General features: G+C 49.2%; 4 non-coding genes across 4 annotated transcripts; all 4 read right to left on the reverse strand.

Annotated features, from left to right (window-relative positions):
- Window positions 1-3,163: 3,163 nt before the first annotated feature.
- Trnat-agu (transfer RNA threonine (anticodon AGU)) lies at window positions 3,164-3,237 on the reverse strand. The gene has a single exon. It is a non-coding gene; the product is annotated as a tRNA-Thr (tRNA).
- A 5,787-nt stretch (window positions 3,238-9,024) lies between these two features.
- Trnat-agu (transfer RNA threonine (anticodon AGU)) lies at window positions 9,025-9,098 on the reverse strand. The gene has a single exon. It is a non-coding gene; the product is annotated as a tRNA-Thr (tRNA).
- A 4,316-nt stretch (window positions 9,099-13,414) lies between these two features.
- Window positions 13,415-13,488, reverse strand: Trnat-agu (transfer RNA threonine (anticodon AGU)). The gene has a single exon. It is a non-coding gene; the product is annotated as a tRNA-Thr (tRNA).
- A 4,316-nt stretch (window positions 13,489-17,804) lies between these two features.
- On the reverse strand, window positions 17,805-17,878 carry Trnat-agu (transfer RNA threonine (anticodon AGU)). The gene has a single exon. It is a non-coding gene; the product is annotated as a tRNA-Thr (tRNA).
- Window positions 17,879-20,374: the final 2,496 nt, after the last annotated feature.

Consider the following 20,374-nt stretch of genomic DNA (forward strand, 5'->3'; position numbering starts at 1 on the left):
TCCATGAATTGATTGCTACGGCATCTGTTATCAGCAGTCACAACCAGCAACACCAGTAGCAGCCGACTGCACGCAAAGAATGGGAACGTGCAGTGGGATTTACGTGAAATCGGCGCAATTGTGGATGCTAATCGTTCGCTTGTATCTGCGTACACACCTCTGCCGATTGGGAATTATTCCACTTGCATGGCAAGGTGCGGAGGTAGGTGTGTTAAAAATTCTGGAGGCGCTGGGTATCGATCCCAGTACCTCTCGCACACTAAGCGAGCGCTCTACCATCTGAGCTACCCCCACCCCCCCGATAACTAGTAGTGCTACATACAGTCATATCAACGTCACAGACCCTTGCACTCCCATTATTCCGCAGACAAACACTACTCTCTATGTATCAGTGAGGGTGTCTTTCAGGTTTCGTGCATTCTGTATCGAATCGTAGTTGGCCACAATGAAAGTGGCACGCATAACGTCGAAAATAGAGTTCAGACACCGCTCTGAGTAAGACGAACGTGTTGTCCACCTCTAGACTTCAATGACGTTAAGCCGTGATACCTAAGAGAGATCTGCACTCGATAACATCACGATAACAGCCGGTCCCCACACTTACATCTTGCTCTCCTTATGATAGTATACATCATATCAGTCTGTGACGCTGGTTTTGCAACTTCTTGCGTGCGTTTATGTTCGCCGCGACCAACACTTACCATGCACTGACCACAAAACATGGAGGAGCCGGGGCTTGAACCCGAGACCGTTCACACGCTAAGCGAACGATCTGCCAACTGAGCTACAGCTACACACACGACCAAGCCTGGCTATTCTCCATTCTTTGCGACTCTGATGTGCACGGACACGATGGTTGGTTGGTTTGTAGTGGCGAAGGTACCAGAATACAAAGGCGCGGACACGTTCATATACACAAGAGTTCCAAGTAGCTTCGATGCTCTGGTATTACGAATGCAAATTCCGTCTGTTTTGAACGTCTTAAATTGAAAGGGCGGTCACAAATTGGTCCATTTCACTCCTTGTCCACAATCACACAGCACCTGAGGTAACAAGCACATCTCGAGCCCCATTGTGCTCTCCATTGTTCATGCCAACTCAGTGCCTCGCTCTTTGCTACTGTGTAAAACTCTTGTCGTCCAACTGCAAAACACTGGGACACAACAAGTTTCCGCGTCTCCATTGCACTGATCGTACTACGAAACGCTCCCCAAACTTGGCAATCACCCATGCAGATGACTTTTCCGACTTTACACGACGCTCACGCAACGCTCACGCTAGTGACAGCCTTATTTATAGTTCGACGTCGCGCAAAAGCGAATGAGCACATTTCGCCTACGGCTTAGGCCGCTCTTCTAGTGTGGCTGCTCTGTGTCTGCAGGCAGCGAGGGGCTGCAAGCTTCCTGTGTTCGCACCTATATCACCTGTGCTTCCTTGTCAGAGACAGACTATCGCAAAACATACAACTCACTCCATGAATTGATTGCTACGGCATCTGTTATCAGCAGTCACAACCAGCAACACCAGTAGCAGCCGACTGCACGCAAAGAATGGGAACGTGCAGTGGGATTTACGTGAAATCGGCGCAATTGTGGATGCTAATCGTTCGCTTGTATCTGCGTACACACCTCTGCCGGTTGGGAATTATTCCACTTGCATGGCAAGGTGCGGAGGTAGGTGTGTTAAAAATTCTGGAGGCGCTGGGTATCGATCCCAGTACCTCTCGCCCACTAAGCGAGCGCTCTACCATCTGAGCTACGCCCACCCCCCCGATAACTAGTAGTGCTACATACAGTCATATCAACGTCACAGACCCTTGCACTCCCATTATTCCGCAGACAAACACTACTCTCTATGTATCAGTGAGGGTGTCTTTCAGGTTTCGTGCATTCTGTATCGAATCGTAGTTGGCCACAATGAAAGTGGCACGCATAACGTCGAAAATAGAGTTCAGACACCGCTCTGAGTAAGACGAACGTGTTGTCCACCTCTAGACTTCAATGACGTTAAGCCGTGATACCTAAGAGAGATCTGCACTCGATAACATCACGATAACAGCCGGTCCCCACACTTACATCTTGCTCTCCTTATGATAGTATACATCATATCAGTCTGTGACGCTGGTTTTGCAACTTCTTGCGTGCGTTTATGTTCGCCGCGACCAACACTTACCATGCACTGACCACAAAACATGGAGGAGCCGGGGCTTGAACCCGAGACCGTTCACACGCTAAGCGAACGATCTGCCAACTGAGCTACAGCTACACACACGACCAAGCCTGGCTATTCTCCATTCTTTGCGACTCTGATGTGCACGGACACGATGGTTGGTTGGTTTGTAGTGGCGAAGGTACCAGAATACAAAGGCGCGGACACGTTCATATACACAAGAGTTCCAAGTAGTTTCGATGCTCTGGTATTACGAATGCAAATTCCGTCTGTTTTGAACGTCTTAAATTGAAAGGGCGGTCACAAATTGGTCCATTTCACTCCTTGTCCACAATCACACAGCACCTGAGGTAACAAGCACGTCTCGAGCCCCATTGTGCTCTCCATTGTTCATGCCAACTCAGTGCCTCGCTCTTTGCTACTGTGTAAAACTCTTGTCGTCCAACTGCAAAACACTGGGACACAACAAGTTTCCGCGTCTCCATTGCACTGATCGTACTACGAAACGCTCCCCAAACTTGGCAATCACCCATGCAGATGACTTTTCCGACTTTACACGACGCTCACGCAACGCTCACGCTAGTGACAGCCTTATTTATAGTTCGACGTCGCGCAAAAGCGAATGAGCACATTTCGCCTACGGCTTAGGCCGCTCTTCTAGTGTGGCTGCTCTGTGTCTGCAGGCAGCGAGGGGCTGCAAGCTTCCTGTGTTCGCACCTATATCACCTGTGCTTCCTTGTCAGAGACAGACTATCGCAAAACATACAACTCACTCCATGAATTGATTGCTACGGCATCTGTTATCAGCAGTCACAACCAGCAACACCAGTAGCAGCCGACTGCACGCAAAGAATGGGAACGTGCAGTGGGATTTACGTGAAATCGGCGCAATTGTGGATGCTAATCGTTCGCTTGTATCTGCCTACACACCTCTGCCGGTTGGGAATTGTTCCACTTGCATGGCAAGGTGCGCAGGTAGGTGTGTTAAAAATTCTGGAGGCGCTGGGTATCGATCCCAGTACCTCTCGCACACTAAGCGAGCGCTCTACCATCTGAGCTACGCCCACCCCCCGATAACTAGTAGTGCTACATACAGTCATATCAACGTCACAGACCCTTGCACTCCCATTATTCCGCAGACAAACACTACTCTCTATGTATCAGTGAGGGTGTCTTTCAGGTTTCGTGCATTCTGTATCGAATCGTAGTTGGCCACAATGAAAGTGGCACGCATAACGTCGAAAATAGAGTTCAGACACCGCTCTGAGTAAGACGAACGTGTTGTCCACCTCTAGACTTCAATGACGTTAAGCCGTGATACCTAAGAGAGATCTGCACTCGATAACATCACGATAACAGCCGGTCCCCACACTTACATCTTGCTCTCCTTATGATAGTATACATCATATCAGTCTGTGACGCTGGTTTTGCAACTTCTTGCGTGCGTTTATGTTCGCCGCGACCAACACTTACCATGCACTGACCACAAAACATGGAGGTGCCGGGGCTTGAACCCGAGACCGTTCACACGCTAAGCGAACGATCTGCCAACTGAGCTACAGCTACACACACGACCAAGCCTGGCTATTCTCCATTCTTTGCGACTCTGATGTGCACGGACACGATGGTTGGTTGGTTTGTAGTGGCGAAGGTACCAGAATACAAAGGCGCGGACACGTTCATATACACAAGAGTTCCAAGTAGTTTCGATGCTCTGGTATTACGAATGCAAATTCCGTCTGTTTTGAACGTCTTAAATTGAAAGGGCGGTCACAAATTGGTCCATTTCACTCCTTGTCCACAATCACACAGCACCTGAGGTAACAAGCACGTCTCGAGCCCCATTGTGCTCTCCATTGTTCATGCCAACTCAGTGCCTCGCTCTTTGCTACTGTGTAAAACTCTTGTCGTCCAACTGCAAAACACTGGGACACAACAAGTTTCCGCGTCTCCATTGCACTGATCGTACTACGAAACGCTCCCCAAACTTGGCAATCACCCATGCAGATGACTTTTCCGACTTTACACGACGCTCACGCAACGCTCACGCTAGTGACAGCCTTATTTATAGTTCGACGTCGCGCAAAAGCGAATGAGCACATTTCGCCTACGGCTTAGGCCGCTCTTCTAGTGTGGCTGCTCTGTGTCTGCAGGCAGCGAGGGGCTGCAAGCTTCCTGTGTTCGCACCTATATCACCTGTGCTTCCTTGTCAGAGACAGACTATCGCAAAACATACAACTCACTCCATGAATTGATTGCTACGGCATCTGTTATCAGCAGTCACAACCAGCAACACCAGTAGCAGCCGACTGCACGCAAAGAATGGGAACGTGCAGTGGGATTTACGTGAAATCGGCGCAATTGTGGATGCTAATCGTTCGCTTGTATCTGCCTACACACCTCTGCCGGTTGGGAATTATTCCACTTGCATGGCAAGGTGCGGAGGTTGGTGTGTTAAAAATTCTGGAGGCGCTGGTTATTGATCCCAGTACCTCTCGCCCACTAAGCGAGCGCTCTACCATCTGAGCTACGCCCACCCCCCCGATAACTAGTAGTGCTACATACAGTCATATCAACGTCACAGACCCTTGCACTCCCATTATTCCGCAGACAAACACTACTCTCTATGTATCAGTGAGGGTGTCTTTCAGGTTTCGTGCATTCTGTATCGAATCGTAGTTGGCCACAATGAAAGTGGCACGCATAACGTCGAAAATAGAGTTCAGACACCGCTCTGAGTAAGACGAACGTGTTGTCCACCTCTAGACTTCAATGACGTTAAGCCGTGATACCTAAGAGAGATCTGCACTCGATAACATCACGATAACAGCCGGTCCCCACACTTACATCTTGCTCTCCTTATGATAGTATACATCATATCAGTCTGTGACGCTGGTTTTGCAACTTCTTGCGTGCGTTTATGTTCGCCGCGACCAACACTTACCATGCACTGACCACAAAACATGGAGGAGCCGGGGCTTGAACCCGAGACCGTTCACACGCTAAGCGAACGATCTGCCAACTGAGCTACAGCTACACACACGACCAAGCCTGGCTATTCTCCATTCTTTGCGACTCTGATGTGCACGGACACGATGGTTGGTTGGTTTGTAGTGGCGAAGGTACCAGAATACAAAGGCGCGGACACGTTCATATACACAAGAGTTCCAAGTAGTTTCGATGCTCTGGTATTACGAATGCAAATTCCGTCTGTTTTGAACGTCTTAAATTGAAAGGGCGGTCACAAATTGGTCCATTTCACTCCTTGTCCACAATCACACAGCACCTGAGGTAACAAGCACATCTCGAGCCCCATTGTGCTCTCCATTGTTCATGCCAACTCAGTGCCTCGCTCTTTGCTACTGTGTAAAACTCTTGTCGTCCAACTGCAAAACACTGGGACACAACAAGTTTCCGCGTCTCCATTGCACTGATCGTACTACGAAACGCTCCCCAAACTTGGCAATCACCCATGCAGATGACTTTTCCGACTTTACACGACGCTCACGCTAGTGACAGCCTTATTTATAGTTCGACGTCGCGCAAAAGCGAATGAGCACATTTCGCCTACGGCTTAGGCCGCTCTTCTAGTGTGGCTGCTCTGTGTCTGCAGGCAGCGAGGGACTGCAAGCTTCCTGTGTTCGCACCTATATCACCTGTGCTTCCTTGTCAGAGACAGACTATCGCAAAACATACAACTCACTCCATGAATTGATTGCTACGGCATCTGTTATCAGCAGTCACAACCAGCAACACCAGTAGCAGCCGACTGCACGCAAAGAATGGGAACGTGCAGTGGGATTTACGTGAAATCGGCGCAATTGTGGATGCTTATCGTTCGCTTGTATCTGCCTACACACCTCTGCCGGTTGGGAATTATTCCACTTGCATGGCAAGGTGCGGAGGTAGGTGTGTTAAAAATTCTGGAGGCGCTGGGTATCGATCCCAGTACCTCTCGCCCACTAAGCGAGCGCTCTACCATCTGAGCTACGCCCACCCCCCCGATAACTAGTAGTGCTACATACAGTCATATCAACGTCACAGACCCTTGCACTCCCATTATTCCGCAGACAAACACTACTCTCTATGTATCAGTGAGGGTGTCTTTCAGGTTTCGTGCATTCTGTATCGAATCGTAGTTGGCCACAATGAAAGTGGCACGCATAACGTCGAAAATAGAGTTCAGACACCGCTCTGAGTAAGACGAACGTGTTGTCCACCTCTAGACTTCAATGACGTTAAGCCGTGATACCTAAGAGAGATCTGCACTCGATAACATCACGATAACAGCCGGTCCCCACACTTACATCTTGCTCTCCTTATGATAGTATACATCATATCAGTCTGTGACGCTGGTTTTGCAACTTCTTGCGTGCGTTTATGTTCGCCGCGACCAACACTTACCATGCACTGACCACAAAACATGGAGGAGCCGGGGCTTGAACCCGAGACCGTTCACACGCTAAGCGAACGATCTGCCAACTGAGCTACAGCTACACACACGACCAAGCCTGGCTATTCTCCATTCTTTGCGACTCTGATGTGCACGGACACGATGGTTGGTTGGTTTGTAGTGGCGAAGGTACCAGAATACAAAGGCGCGGACACGTTCATATACACAAGAGTTCCAAGTAGTTTCGATGCTCTGGTATTACGAATGCAAATTCCGTCTGTTTTGAACGTCTTAAATTGAAAGGGCGGTCACAAATTGGTCCATTTCACTCCTTGTCCACAATCACACAGCACCTGAGGTAACAAGCACATCTCGAGCCCCATTGTGCTCTCCATTGTTCATGCCAACTCAGTGCCTCGCTCTTTGCTACTGTGTAAAACTCTTGTCGTCCAACTGCAAAACACTGGGACACAACAAGTTTCCGCGTCTCCATTGCACTGATCGTACTACGAAACGCTCCCCAAACTTGGCAATCACCCATGCAGATGACTTTTCCGACTTTACACGACGCTCACGCTAGTGACAGCCTTATTTATAGTTCGACGTCGCGCAAAAGCGAATGAGCACATTTCGCCTACGGCTTAGGCCGCTCTTCTAGTGTGGCTGCTCTGTGTCTGCAGGCAGCGAGGGGCTGCAAGCTTCCTGTGTTCGCACCTATATCACCTGTGCTTCCTTGTCAGAGACAGACTATCGCAAAACATACAACTCACTCCATGAATTGATTGCTACGGCATCTGTTATCAGCAGTCACAACCAGCAACACCAGTAGCAGCCGACTGCACGCAAAGAATGGGAACGTGCAGTGGGATTTACGTGAAATCGGCGCAATTGTGGATGCTTATCGTTCGCTTGTATCTGCCTACACACCTCTGCCGGTTGGGAATTATTCCACTTGCATGGCAAGGTGCGGAGGTAGGTGTGTTAAAAATTCTGGAGGCGCTGGGTATCGATCCCAGTACCTCTCGCCCACTAAGCGAGCGCTCTACCATCTGAGCTACGCCCACCCACCCGATAACTAGTAGTGCTACATACAGTCATATCAACGTCACAGACCCTTGCACTCCCATTATTCCGCAGACAAACACTACTCTCTATGTATCAGTGAGGGTGTCTTTCAGGTTTCGTGCATTCTGTATCGAATCGTAGTTGGCCACAATGAAAGTGGCACGCATAACGTCGAAAATAGAGTTCAGACACCGCTCTGAGTAAGACGAACGTGTTGTCCACCTCTAGACTTCAATGACGTTAAGCCGTGATACCTAAGAGAGATCTGCACTCGATAACATCACGATAACAGCCGGTCCCCACACTTACATCTTGCTCTCCTTATGATAGTATACATCATATCAGTCTGTGACGCTGGTTTTGCAACTTCTTGCGTGCGTTTATGTTTGCCGCGACCAACACTTACCATGCACTGACCACAAAACATGGAGGAGCCGGGGCTTGAACCCGAGACCGTTCACACGCTAAGCGAACGATCTGCCAACTGAGCTACAGCTACACACACGACCAAGCCTGGCTATTCTCCATTCTTTGCGACTCTGATGTGCACGGACACGATGGTTGGTTGGTTTGTAGTGGCGAAGGTACCAGAATACAAAGGCGCGGACACGTTCATATACACAAGAGTTCCAAGTAGTTTCGATGCTCTGGTATTACGAATGCAAATTCCGTCTGTTTTGAACGTCTTAAATTGAAAGGGCGGTCACAAATTGGTCCATTTCACTCCTTGTCCACAATCACACAGCACCTGAGGTAACAAGCACATCTCGAGCCCCATTGTGCTCTCCATTGTTCATGCCAACTCAGTGCCTCGCTCTTTGCTACTGTGTAAAACTCTTGTCGTCCAACTGCAAAACACTGGGACACAACAAGTTTCCGCGTCTCCATTGCACTGATCGTACTACGAAACGCTCCCCAAACTTGGCAATCACCCATGCAGATGACTTTTCTGACTTTACACGACGCTCACGCAACGCTCACGCTAGTGACAGCCTTATTTATAGTTCGACGTCGCGCAAAAGCGAATGAGCACATTTCGCCTACGGCTTAGGCCGCTCTTCTAGTGTGGCTGCTCTGTGTCTGCAGGCAGCGAGGGGCTGCAAGCTTCCTGTGTTCGCACCTATATCACCTGTGCTTCCTTGTCAGAGACAGACTATCGCAAAACATACAACTCACTCCATGAATTGATTGCTACGGCATCTGTTATCAGCAGTCACAACCAGCAACACCAGTAGCAGCCGACTGCACGCAAAGAATGGGAACGTGCAGTGGGATTTACGTGAAATCGGCGCAATTGTGGATGCTAATCGTTCGCTTGTATCTGCCTACACACCTCTGCCGGTTGGGAATTGTTCCACTTGCATGGCAAGGTGCGCAGGTAGGTGTGTTAAAAATTCTGGAGGCGCTGGGTATCGATCCCAGTACCTCTCGCACACTAAGCGAGCGCTCTACCATCTGAGCTACGCCCACCCCCCGATAACTAGTAGTGCTACATACAGTCATATCAACGTCACAGACCCTTGCACTCCCATTATTCCGCAGACAAACACTACTCTCTATGTATCAGTGAGGGTGTCTTTCAGGTTTCGTGCATTCTGTATCGAATCGTAGTTGGCCACAATGAAAGTGGCACGCATAACGTCGAAAATAGAGTTCAGACACCGCTCTGAGTAAGACGAACGTGTTGTCCACCTCTAGACTTCAATGACGTTAAGCCGTGATACCTAAGAGAGATCTGCACTCGATAACATCACGATAACAGCCGGTCCCCACACTTACATCTTGCTCTCCTTATGATAGTATACATCATATCAGTCTGTGACGCTGGTTTTGCAACTTCTTGCGTGCGTTTATGTTCGCCGCGACCAACACTTACCATGCACTGACCACAAAACATGGAGGTGCCGGGGCTTGAACCCGAGACCGTTCACACGCTAAGCGAACGATCTGCCAACTGAGCTACAGCTACACACACGACCAAGCCTGGCTATTCTCCATTCTTTGCGACTCTGATGTGCACGGACACGATGGTTGGTTGGTTTGTAGTGGCGAAGGTACCAGAATACAAAGGCGCGGACACGTTCATATACACAAGAGTTCCAAGTAGTTTCGATGCTCTGGTATTACGAATGCAAATTCCGTCTGTTTTGAACGTCTTAAATTGAAAGGGCGGTCACAAATTGGTCCATTTCACTCCTTGTCCACAATCACACAGCACCTGAGGTAACAAGCACGTCTCGAGCCCCATTGTGCTCTCCATTGTTCATGCCAACTCAGTGCCTCGCTCTTTGCTACTGTGTAAAACTCTTGTCGTCCAACTGCAAAACACTGGGACACAACAAGTTTCCGCGTCTCCATTGCACTGATCGTACTACGAAACGCTCCCCAAACTTGGCAATCACCCATGCAGATGACTTTTCCGACTTTACACGACGCTCACGCTAGTGACAGCCTTATTTATAGTTCGACGTCGCGCAAAAGCGAATGAGCACATTTCGCCTACGGCTTAGGCCGCTCTTCTAGTGTGGCTGCTCTGTGTCTGCAGGCAGCGAGGGGCTGCAAGCTTCCTGTGTTCGCACCTATATCACCTGTGCTTCCTTGTCAGAGACAGACTATCGCAAAACATACAACTCACTCCATGAATTGATTGCTACGGCATCTGTTATCAGCAGTCACAACCAGCAACACCAGTAGCAGCCGACTGCACGCAAAGAATGGGAACGTGCAGTGGGATTTACGTGAAATCGGCGCAATTGTGGATGCTTATCGTTCGCTTGTATCTGCCTACACACCTCTGCCGGTTGGGAATTATTCCACTTGCATGGCAAGGTGCGGAGGTAGGTGTGTTAAAAATTCTGGAGGCGCTGGGTATCGATCCCAGTACCTCTCGCCCACTAAGCGAGCGCTCTACCATCTGAGCTACGCCCACCCCCCCGATAACTAGTAGTGCTACATACAGTCATATCAACGTCACAGACCCTTGCACTCCCATTATTCCGCAGACAAACACTACTCTCTATGTATCAGTGAGGGTGTCTTTCAGGTTTCGTGCATTCTGTATCGAATCGTAGTTGGCCACAATGAAAGTGGCACGCATAACGTCGAAAATAGAGTTCAGACACCGCTCTGAGTAAGACGAACGTGTTGTCCACCTCTAGACTTCAATGACGTTAAGCCGTGATACCTAAGAGAGATCTGCACTCGATAACATCACGATAACAGCCGGTCCCCACACTTACATCTTGCTCTCCTTATGATAGTATACATCATATCAGTCTGTGACGCTGGTTTTGCAACTTCTTGCGTGCGTTTATGTTCGCCGCGACCAACACTTACCATGCACTGACCACAAAACATGGAGGAGCCGGGGCTTGAACCCGAGACCGTTCACACGCTAAGCGAACGATCTGCCAACTGAGCTACAGCTACACACACGACCAAGCCTGGCTATTCTCCATTCTTTGCGACTCTGATGTGCACGGACACGATGGTTGGTTGGTTTGTAGTGGCGAAGGTACCAGAATACAAAGGCGCGGACACGTTCATATACACAAGAGTTCCAAGTAGTTTCGATGCTCTGGTATTACGAATGCAAATTCCGTCTGTTTTGAACGTCTTAAATTGAAAGGGCGGTCACAAATTGGTCCATTTCACTCCTTGTCCACAATCACACAGCACCTGAGGTAACAAGCACATCTCGAGCCCCATTGTGCTCTCCATTGTTCATGCCAACTCAGTGCCTCGCTCTTTGCTACTGTGTAAAACTCTTGTCGTCCAACTGCAAAACACTGGGACACAACAAGTTTCCGCGTCTCCATTGCACTGATCGTACTACGAAACGCTCCCCAAACTTGGCAATCACCCATGCAGATGACTTTTCCGACTTTACACGACGCTCACGCTAGTGACAGCCTTATTTATAGTTCGACGTCGCGCAAAAGCGAATGAGCACATTTCGCCTACGGCTTAGGCCGCTCTTCTAGTGTGGCTGCTCTGTGTCTGCAGGCAGCGAGGGGCTGCAAGCTTCCTGTGTTCGCACCTATATCACCTGTGCTTCCTTGTCAGAGACAGACTATCGCAAAACATACAACTCACTCCATGAATTGATTGCTACGGCATCTGTTATCAGCAGTCACAACCAGCAACACCAGTAGCAGCCGACTGCACGCAAAGAATGGGAACGTGCAGTGGGATTTACGTGAAATCGGCGCAATTGTGGATGCTTATCGTTCGCTTGTATCTGCCTACACACCTCTGCCGGTTGGGAATTATTCCACTTGCATGGCAAGGTGCGGAGGTAGGTGTGTTAAAAATTCTGGAGGCGCTGGGTATCGATCCCAGTACCTCTCGCCCACTAAGCGAGCGCTCTACCATCTGAGCTACGCCCACCCACCCGATAACTAGTAGTGCTACATACAGTCATATCAACGTCACAGACCCTTGCACTCCCATTATTCCGCAGACAAACACTACTCTCTATGTATCAGTGAGGGTGTCTTTCAGGTTTCGTGCATTCTGTATCGAATCGTAGTTGGCCACAATGAAAGTGGCACGCATAACGTCGAAAATAGAGTTCAGACACCGCTCTGAGTAAGACGAACGTGTTGTCCACCTCTAGACTTCAATGACGTTAAGCCGTGATACCTAAGAGAGATCTGCACTCGATAACATCACGATAACAGCCGGTCCCCACACTTACATCTTGCTCTCCTTATGATAGTATACATCATATCAGTCTGTGACGCTGGTTTTGCAACTTCTTGCGTGCGTTTATGTTTGCCGCGACCAACACTTACCATGCACTGACCACAAAACATGGAGGAGCCGGGGCTTGAACCCGAGACCGTTCACACGCTAAGCGAACGATCTGCCAACTGAGCTACAGCTACACACACGACCAAGCCTGGCTATTCTCCATTCTTTGCGACTCTGATGTGCACGGACACGATGGTTGGTTGGTTTGTAGTGGCGAAGGTACCAGAATACAAAGGCGCGGACACGTTCATATACACAAGAGTTCCAAGTAGTTTCGATGCTCTGGTATTACGAATGCAAATTCCGTCTGTTTTGAACGTCTTAAATTGAAAGGGCGGTCACAAATTGGTCCATTTCACTCCTTGTCCACAATCACACAGCACCTGAGGTAACAAGCACATCTCGAGCCCCATTGTGCTCTCCATTGTTCATGCCAACTCAGTGCCTCGCTCTTTGCTACTGTGTAAAACTCTTGTCGTCCAACTGCAAAACACTGGGACACAACAAGTTTCCGCGTCTCCATTGCACTGATCGTACTACGAAACGCTCCCCAAACTTGGCAATCACCCATGCAGATGACTTTTCTGACTTTACACGACGCTCACGCAACGCTCACGCTAGTGACAGCCTTATTTATAGTTCGACGTCGCGCAAAAGCGAATGAGCACATTTCGCCTACGGCTTAGGCCGCTCTTCTAGTGTGGCTGCTCTGTGTCTGCAGGCAGCGAGGGGCTGCAAGCTTCCTGTGTTCGCACCTATATCACCTGTGCTTCCTTGTCAGAGACAGACTATCGCAAAACATACAACTCACTCCATGAATTGATTGCTACGGCATCTGTTATCAGCAGTCACAACCAGCAACACCAGTAGCAGCCGACTGCACGCAAAGAATGGGAACGTGCAGTGGGATTTACGTGAAATCGGCGCAATTGTGGATGCTAATCGTTCGCTTGTATCTGCCTACACACCTCTGCCGGTTGGGAATTGTTCCACTTGCATGGCAAGGTGCGCAGGTAGGTGTGTTAAAAATTCTGGAGGCGCTGGGTATCGATCCCAGTACCTCTCGCACACTAAGCGAGCGCTCTACCATCTGAGCTACGCCCACCCCCCGATAACTAGTAGTGCTACATACAGTCATATCAACGTCACAGACCCTTGCACTCCCATTATTCCGCAGACAAACACTACTCTCTATGTATCAGTGAGGGTGTCTTTCAGGTTTCGTGCATTCTGTATCGAATCGTAGTTGGCCACAATGAAAGTGGCACGCATAACGTCGAAAATAGAGTTCAGACACCGCTCTGAGTAAGACGAACGTGTTGTCCACCTCTAGACTTCAATGACGTTAAGCCGTGATACCTAAGAGAGATCTGCACTCGATAACATCACGATAACAGCCGGTCCCCACACTTACATCTTGCTCTCCTTATGATAGTATACATCATATCAGTCTGTGACGCTGGTTTTGCAACTTCTTGCGTGCGTTTATGTTCGCCGCGACCAACACTTACCATGCACTGACCACAAAACATGGAGGTGCCGGGGCTTGAACCCGAGACCGTTCACACGCTAAGCGAACGATCTGCCAACTGAGCTACAGCTACACACACGACCAAGCCTGGCTATTCTCCATTCTTTGCGACTCTGATGTGCACGGACACGATGGTTGGTTGGTTTGTAGTGGCGAAGGTACCAGAATACAAAGGCGCGGACACGTTCATATACACAAGAGTTCCAAGTAGTTTCGATGCTCTGGTATTACGAATGCAAATTCCGTCTGTTTTGAACGTCTTAAATTGAAAGGGCGGTCACAAATTGGTCCATTTCACTCCTTGTCCACAATCACACAGCACCTGAGGTAACAAGCACGTCTCGAGCCCCATTGTGCTCTCCATTGTTCATGCCAACTCAGTGCCTCGCTCTTTGCTACTGTGTAAAACTCTTGTCGTCCAACTGCAAAACACTGGGACACAACAAGTTTCCGCGTCTCCATTGCACTGATCGTACTACGAAACGCTCCCCAAACTTGGCAATCACCCATGCAGATGACTTTTCCGACTTTACACGACGCTCACGCTAGTGACAGCCTTATTTATAGTTCGACGTCGCGCAAAAGCGAATGAGCACATTTCGCCTACGGCTTAGGCCGCTCTTCTAGTGTGGCTGCTCTGTGTCTGCAGGCAGCGAGGGGCTGCAAGCTTCCTGTGTTCGCACCTATATCACCTGTGCTTCCTTGTCAGAGACAGACTATCGCAAAACATACAACTCACTCCATGAATTGATTGCTACGGCATCTGTTATCAGCAGTCACAACCAGCAACACCAGTAGCAGCCGACTGCACGCAAAGAATGGGAACGTGCAGTGGGATTTACGTGAAATCGGCGCAATTGTGGATGCTAATCGTTCGCTTGTATCTGCCTACACACCTCTGCCGGTTGGGAATTATTCCACTTGCATGGCAAGGTGCGGAGGTTGGTGTGTTAAAAATTCTGGGGGCGCTGGTTATTGATCCCAGTACCTCTCGCCCACTAAGCGAGCGCTCTACCATCTGAGCTACGCCCACCCCCCCGATAACTAGTAGTGCTACATACAGTCATATCAACGTCACAGACCCTTGCACTCCCATTATTCCGCAGACAAACACTACTCTCTATGTATCAGTGAGGGTGTCTTTCAGGTTTCGTGCATTCTGTATCGAATCGTAGTTGGCCACAATGAAAGTGGCACGCATAACGTCGAAAATAGAGTTCAGACACCGCTCTGAGTAAGACGAACGTGTTGTCCACCTCTAGACTTCAATGACGTTAAGCCGTGATACCTAAGAGAGATCTGCACTCGATAACATCACGATAACAGCCGGTCCCCACACTTACATCTTGCTCTCCTTATGATAGTATACATCATATCAGTCTGTGACGCTGGTTTTGCAACTTCTTGCGTGCGTTTATGTTCGCCGCGACCAACACTTACCATGCACTGACCACAAAACATGGAGGAGCCGGGGCTTGAACCCGAGACCGTTCACACGCTAAGCGAACGATCTGCCAACTGAGCTACAGCTACACACACGACCAAGCCTGGCTATTCTCCATTCTTTGCGACTCTGATGTGCACGGACACGATGGTTGGTTGGTTTGTAGTGGCGAAGGTACCAGAATACAAAGGCGCGGACACGTTCATATACACAAGAGTTCCAAGTAGTTTCGATGCTCTGGTATTACGAATGCAAATTCCGTCTGTTTTGAACGTCTTAAATTGAAAGGGCGGTCACAAATTGGTCCATTTCACTCCTTGTCCACAATCACACAGCACCTGAGGTAACAAGCACATCTCGAGCCCCATTGTGCTCTCCATTGTTCATGCCAACTCAGTGCCTCGCTCTTTGCTACTGTGTAAAACTCTTGTCGTCCAACTGCAAAACACTGGGACACAACAAGTTTCCGCGTCTCCATTGCACTGATCGTACTACGAAACGCTCCCCAAACTTGGCAATCACCCATGCAGATGACTTTTCCGACTTTACACGACGCTCACGCTAGTGACAGCCTTATTTATAGTTCGACGTCGCGCAAAAGCGAATGAGCACATTTCGCCTACGGCTTAGGCCGCTCTTCTAGTGTGGCTGCTCTGTGTCTGCAGGCAGCGAGGGGCTGCAAGCTTCCTGTGTTCGCACCTATATCACCTGTGCTTCCTTGTCAGAGACAGACTATCGCAAAACATACAACTCACTCCATGAATTGATTGCTACGGCATCTGTTATCAGCAGTCACAACCAGCAACACCAGTAGCAGCCGACTGCACGCAAAGAATGGGAACGTGCAGTGGGATTTACGTGAAATCGGCGCAATTGTGGATGCTTATCGTTCGCTTGTATCTGCCTACACACCTCTGCCGGTTGGGAATTATTCCACTTGCATGGCAAGGTGCGGAGGTAGGTGTGTTAAAAATTCTGGAGGCGCTGGGTATCGATCCCAGTACCTCTCGCCCACTAAGCGAGCGCTCTACCATCTGAGCTACGCCCACCCCCCCGATAACTAGTAGTGCTACATACAGTCATATCAACGTCACAGACCCTTGCACTCCCATTATTCCGCAGACAAACACTACTCTCTATGTATCAGTGAGGGTGTCTTTCAGGTTTCGTGCATTCTGTATCGAATCGTAGTTGGCCACAATGAAAGTGGCACGCATAACGTCGAAAATAGAGTTCAGACACCGCTCTGAGTAAGACGAACGTGTTGTCCACCTCTAGACTTCAATGACGTTAAGCCGTGATACCTAAGAGAGATCTGCACTCGATAACATCACGATAACAGCCGGTCCCCACACTTACATCTTGCTCTCCTTATGATAGTATACATCATATCAGTCTGTGACGCTGGTTTTGCAACTTCTTGCGTGCGTTTATGTTTGCCGCGACCAACACTTACCATGCACTGACCACAAAACATGGAGGAGCCGGGGCTTGAACCCGAGACCGTTCACACGCTAAGCGAACGATCTGCCAACTGAGCTACAGCTACACACACGACCAAGCCTGGCTATTCTCCATTCTTTGCGACTCTGATGTGCACGGACACGATGGTTGGTTGGTTTGTAGTGGCGAAGGTACCAGAATACAAAGGCGCGGACACGTTCATATACACAAGAGTTCCAAGTAGTTTCGATGCTCTGGTATTACGAATGCAAATTCCGTCTGTTTTGAACGTCTTAAATTGAAAGGGCGGTCACAAATTGGTCCATTTCACTCCTTGTCCACAATCACACAGCACCTGAGGTAACAAGCACATCTCGAGCCCCATTGTGCTCTCCATTGTTCATGCCAACTCAGTGCCTCGCTCTTTGCTACTGTGTAAAACTCTTGTCGTCCAACTGCAAAACACTGGGACACAACAAGTTTCCGCGTCTCCATTGCACTGATCGTACTACGAAACGCTCCCCAAACTTGGCAATCACCCATGCAGATGACTTTTCTGACTTTACACGACGCTCACGCAACGCTCACGCTAGTGACAGCCTTATTTATAGTTCGACGTCGCGCAAAAGCGAATGAGCACATTTCGCCTACGGCTTAGGCCGCTCTTCTAGTGTGGCTGCTCTGTGTCTGCAGGCAGCGAGGGGCTGCAAGCTTCCTGTGTTCGCACCTATATCACCTGTGCTTCCTTGTCAGAGACAGACTATCGCAAAACATACAACTCACTCCATGAATTGATTGCTACGGCATCTGTTATCAGCAGTCACAACCAGCAACACCAGTAGCAGCCGACTGCACGCAAAGAATGGGAACGTGCAGTGGGATTTACGTGAAATCGGCGCAATTGTGGATGCTAATCGTTCGCTTGTATCTGCCTACACACCTCTGCCGGTTGGGAATTGTTCCACTTGCATGGCAAGGTGCGCAGGTAGGTGTGTTAAAAATTCTGGAGGCGCTGGGTATCGATCCCAGTACCTCTCGCACACTAAGCGAGCGCTCTACCATCTGAGCTACGCCCACCCCCCGATAACTTGTAGTGCTACATACAGTCATATCAACGTCACAGACCCTTGCACTCCCATTATTCCGCAGACAAACACTACTCTCTATGTATCAGTGAGGGTGTCTTTCAGGTTTCGTGCATTCTGTATCGAATCGTAGTTGGCCACAATGAAAGTGGCACGCATAACGTCGAAAATAGAGTTCAGACACCGCTCTGAGTAAGACGAACGTGTTGTCCACCTCTAGACTTCAATGACGTTAAGCCGTGATACCTAAGAGAGATCTGCACTCGATAACATCACGATAACAGCCGGTCCCGACACTTACATCTTGCTCTCCTTATGATAGTATACATCATATCAGTCTGTGACGCTGGTTTTGCAACTTCTTGCGTGCGTTTATGTTCGCCGCGACCAACACTTACCATGCACTGACCACAAAACATGGAGGTGCCGGGGCTTGAACCCGAGACCGTTCACACGCTAAGCGAACGATCTGCCAACTGAGCTACAGCTACACACACGACCAAGCCTGGCTATTCTCCATTCTTTGCGACTCTGATGTGCACGGACACGATGGTTGGTTGGTTTGTAGTGGCGAAGGTACCAGAATACAAAGGCGCGGACACGTTCATATACACAAGAGTTCCAAGTAGTTTCGATGCTCTGGTATTACGAATGCAAATTCCGTCTGTTTTGAACGTCTTAAATTGAAAGGGCGGTCACAAATTGGTCCATTTCACTCCTTGTCCACAATCACACAGCACCTGAGGTAACAAGCACGTCTCGAGCCCCATTGTGCTCTCCATTGTTCATGCCAACTCAGTGCCTCGCTCTTTGCTACTGTGTAAAACTCTTGTCGTCCAACTGCAAAACACTGGGACACAACAAGTTTCCGCGTCTCCATTGCACTGATCGTACTACGAAACGCTCCCCAAACTTGGCAATCACCCATGCAGATGACTTTTCCGACTTTACACGACGCTCACGCAACGCTCACGCTAGTGACAGCCTTATTTATAGTTCGACGTCGCGCAAAAGCGAATGAGCACATTTCGCCTACGGCTTAGGCCGCTCTTCTAGTGTGGCTGCTCTGTGTCTGTAGGCAGCGAGGGGCTGCAAGCTTCCTGTGTTCGCACCTATATCACCTGTGCTTCCTTGTCAGAGACAGACTATCGCAAAACATACAACTCACTCCATGAATTGATTGCTACGGCATCTGTTATCAGCAGTCACAACCAGCAACACCAGTAGCAGCCGACTGCACGCAAAGAATGGGAACGTGCAGTGGGATTTACGTGAAATCGGCGCAATTGTGGATGCTAATCGTTCGCTTGTATCTGCCTACACACCTCTGCCGGTTGGGAATTATTCCACTTGCATGGCAAGGTGCGGAGGTTGGTGTGTTAAAAATTCTGGAGGCGCTGGTTATTGATCCCAGTACCTCTCGCCCACTAAGCGAGCGCTCTACCATCTGAGCTACGCCCACCCCCCCGATAACTAGTAGTGCTACATACAGTCATATCAACGTCACAGACCCTTGCACTCCCATTATTCCGCAGACAAACACTACTCTCTATGTATCAGTGAGGGTGTCTTTCAGGTTTCGTGCATTCTGTATCGAATCGTAGTTGGCCACAATGAAAGTGGCACGCATAACGTCGAAAATAGAGTTCAGACACCGCTCTGAGTAAGACGAACGTGTTGTCCACCTCTAGACTTCAATGACGTTAAGCCGTGATACCTAAGAGAGATCTGCACTCGATAACATCACGATAACAGCCGGTCCCCACACTTACATCTTGCTCTCCTTATGATAGTATACATCATATCAGTCTGTGACGCTGGTTTTGCAACTTCTTGCGTGCGTTTATGTTCGCCGCGACCAACACTTACCATGCACTGACCACAAAACATGGAGGAGCCGGGGCTTGAACCCGAGACCGTTCACACGCTAAGCGAACGATCTGCCAACTGAGCTACAGCTACACACACGACCAAGCCTGGCTATTCTCCATTCTTTGCGACTCTGATGTGCACGGACACGATGGTTGGTTGGTTTGTAGTGGCGAAGGTACCAGAATACAAAGGCGCGGACACGTTCATATACACAAGAGTTCCAAGTAGTTTCGATGCTCTGGTATTACGAATGCAAATTCCGTCTGTTTTGAACGTCTTAAATTGAAAGGGCGGTCACAAATTGGTCCATTTCACTCCTTGTCCACAATCACACAGCACCTGAGGTAACAAGCACATCTCGAGCCCCATTGTGCTCTCCATTGTTCATGCCAACTCAGTGCCTCGCTCTTTGCTACTGTGTAAAACTCTTGTCGTCCAACTGCAAAACACTGGGACACAACAAGTTTCCGCGTCTCCATTGCACTGATCGTACTACGAAACGCTCCCCAAACTTGGCAATCACCCATGCAGATGACTTTTCCGACTTTACACGACGCTCACGCTAGTGACAGCCTTATTTATAGTTCGACGTCGCGCAAAAGCGAATGAGCACATTT

Source organism: Schistocerca gregaria, chromosome 11 (assembly GCF_023897955.1).
Source record: "Schistocerca gregaria isolate iqSchGreg1 chromosome 11, iqSchGreg1.2, whole genome shotgun sequence".
Classification (NCBI taxonomy): domain Eukaryota; kingdom Metazoa; phylum Arthropoda; class Insecta; order Orthoptera; family Acrididae; genus Schistocerca; species Schistocerca gregaria.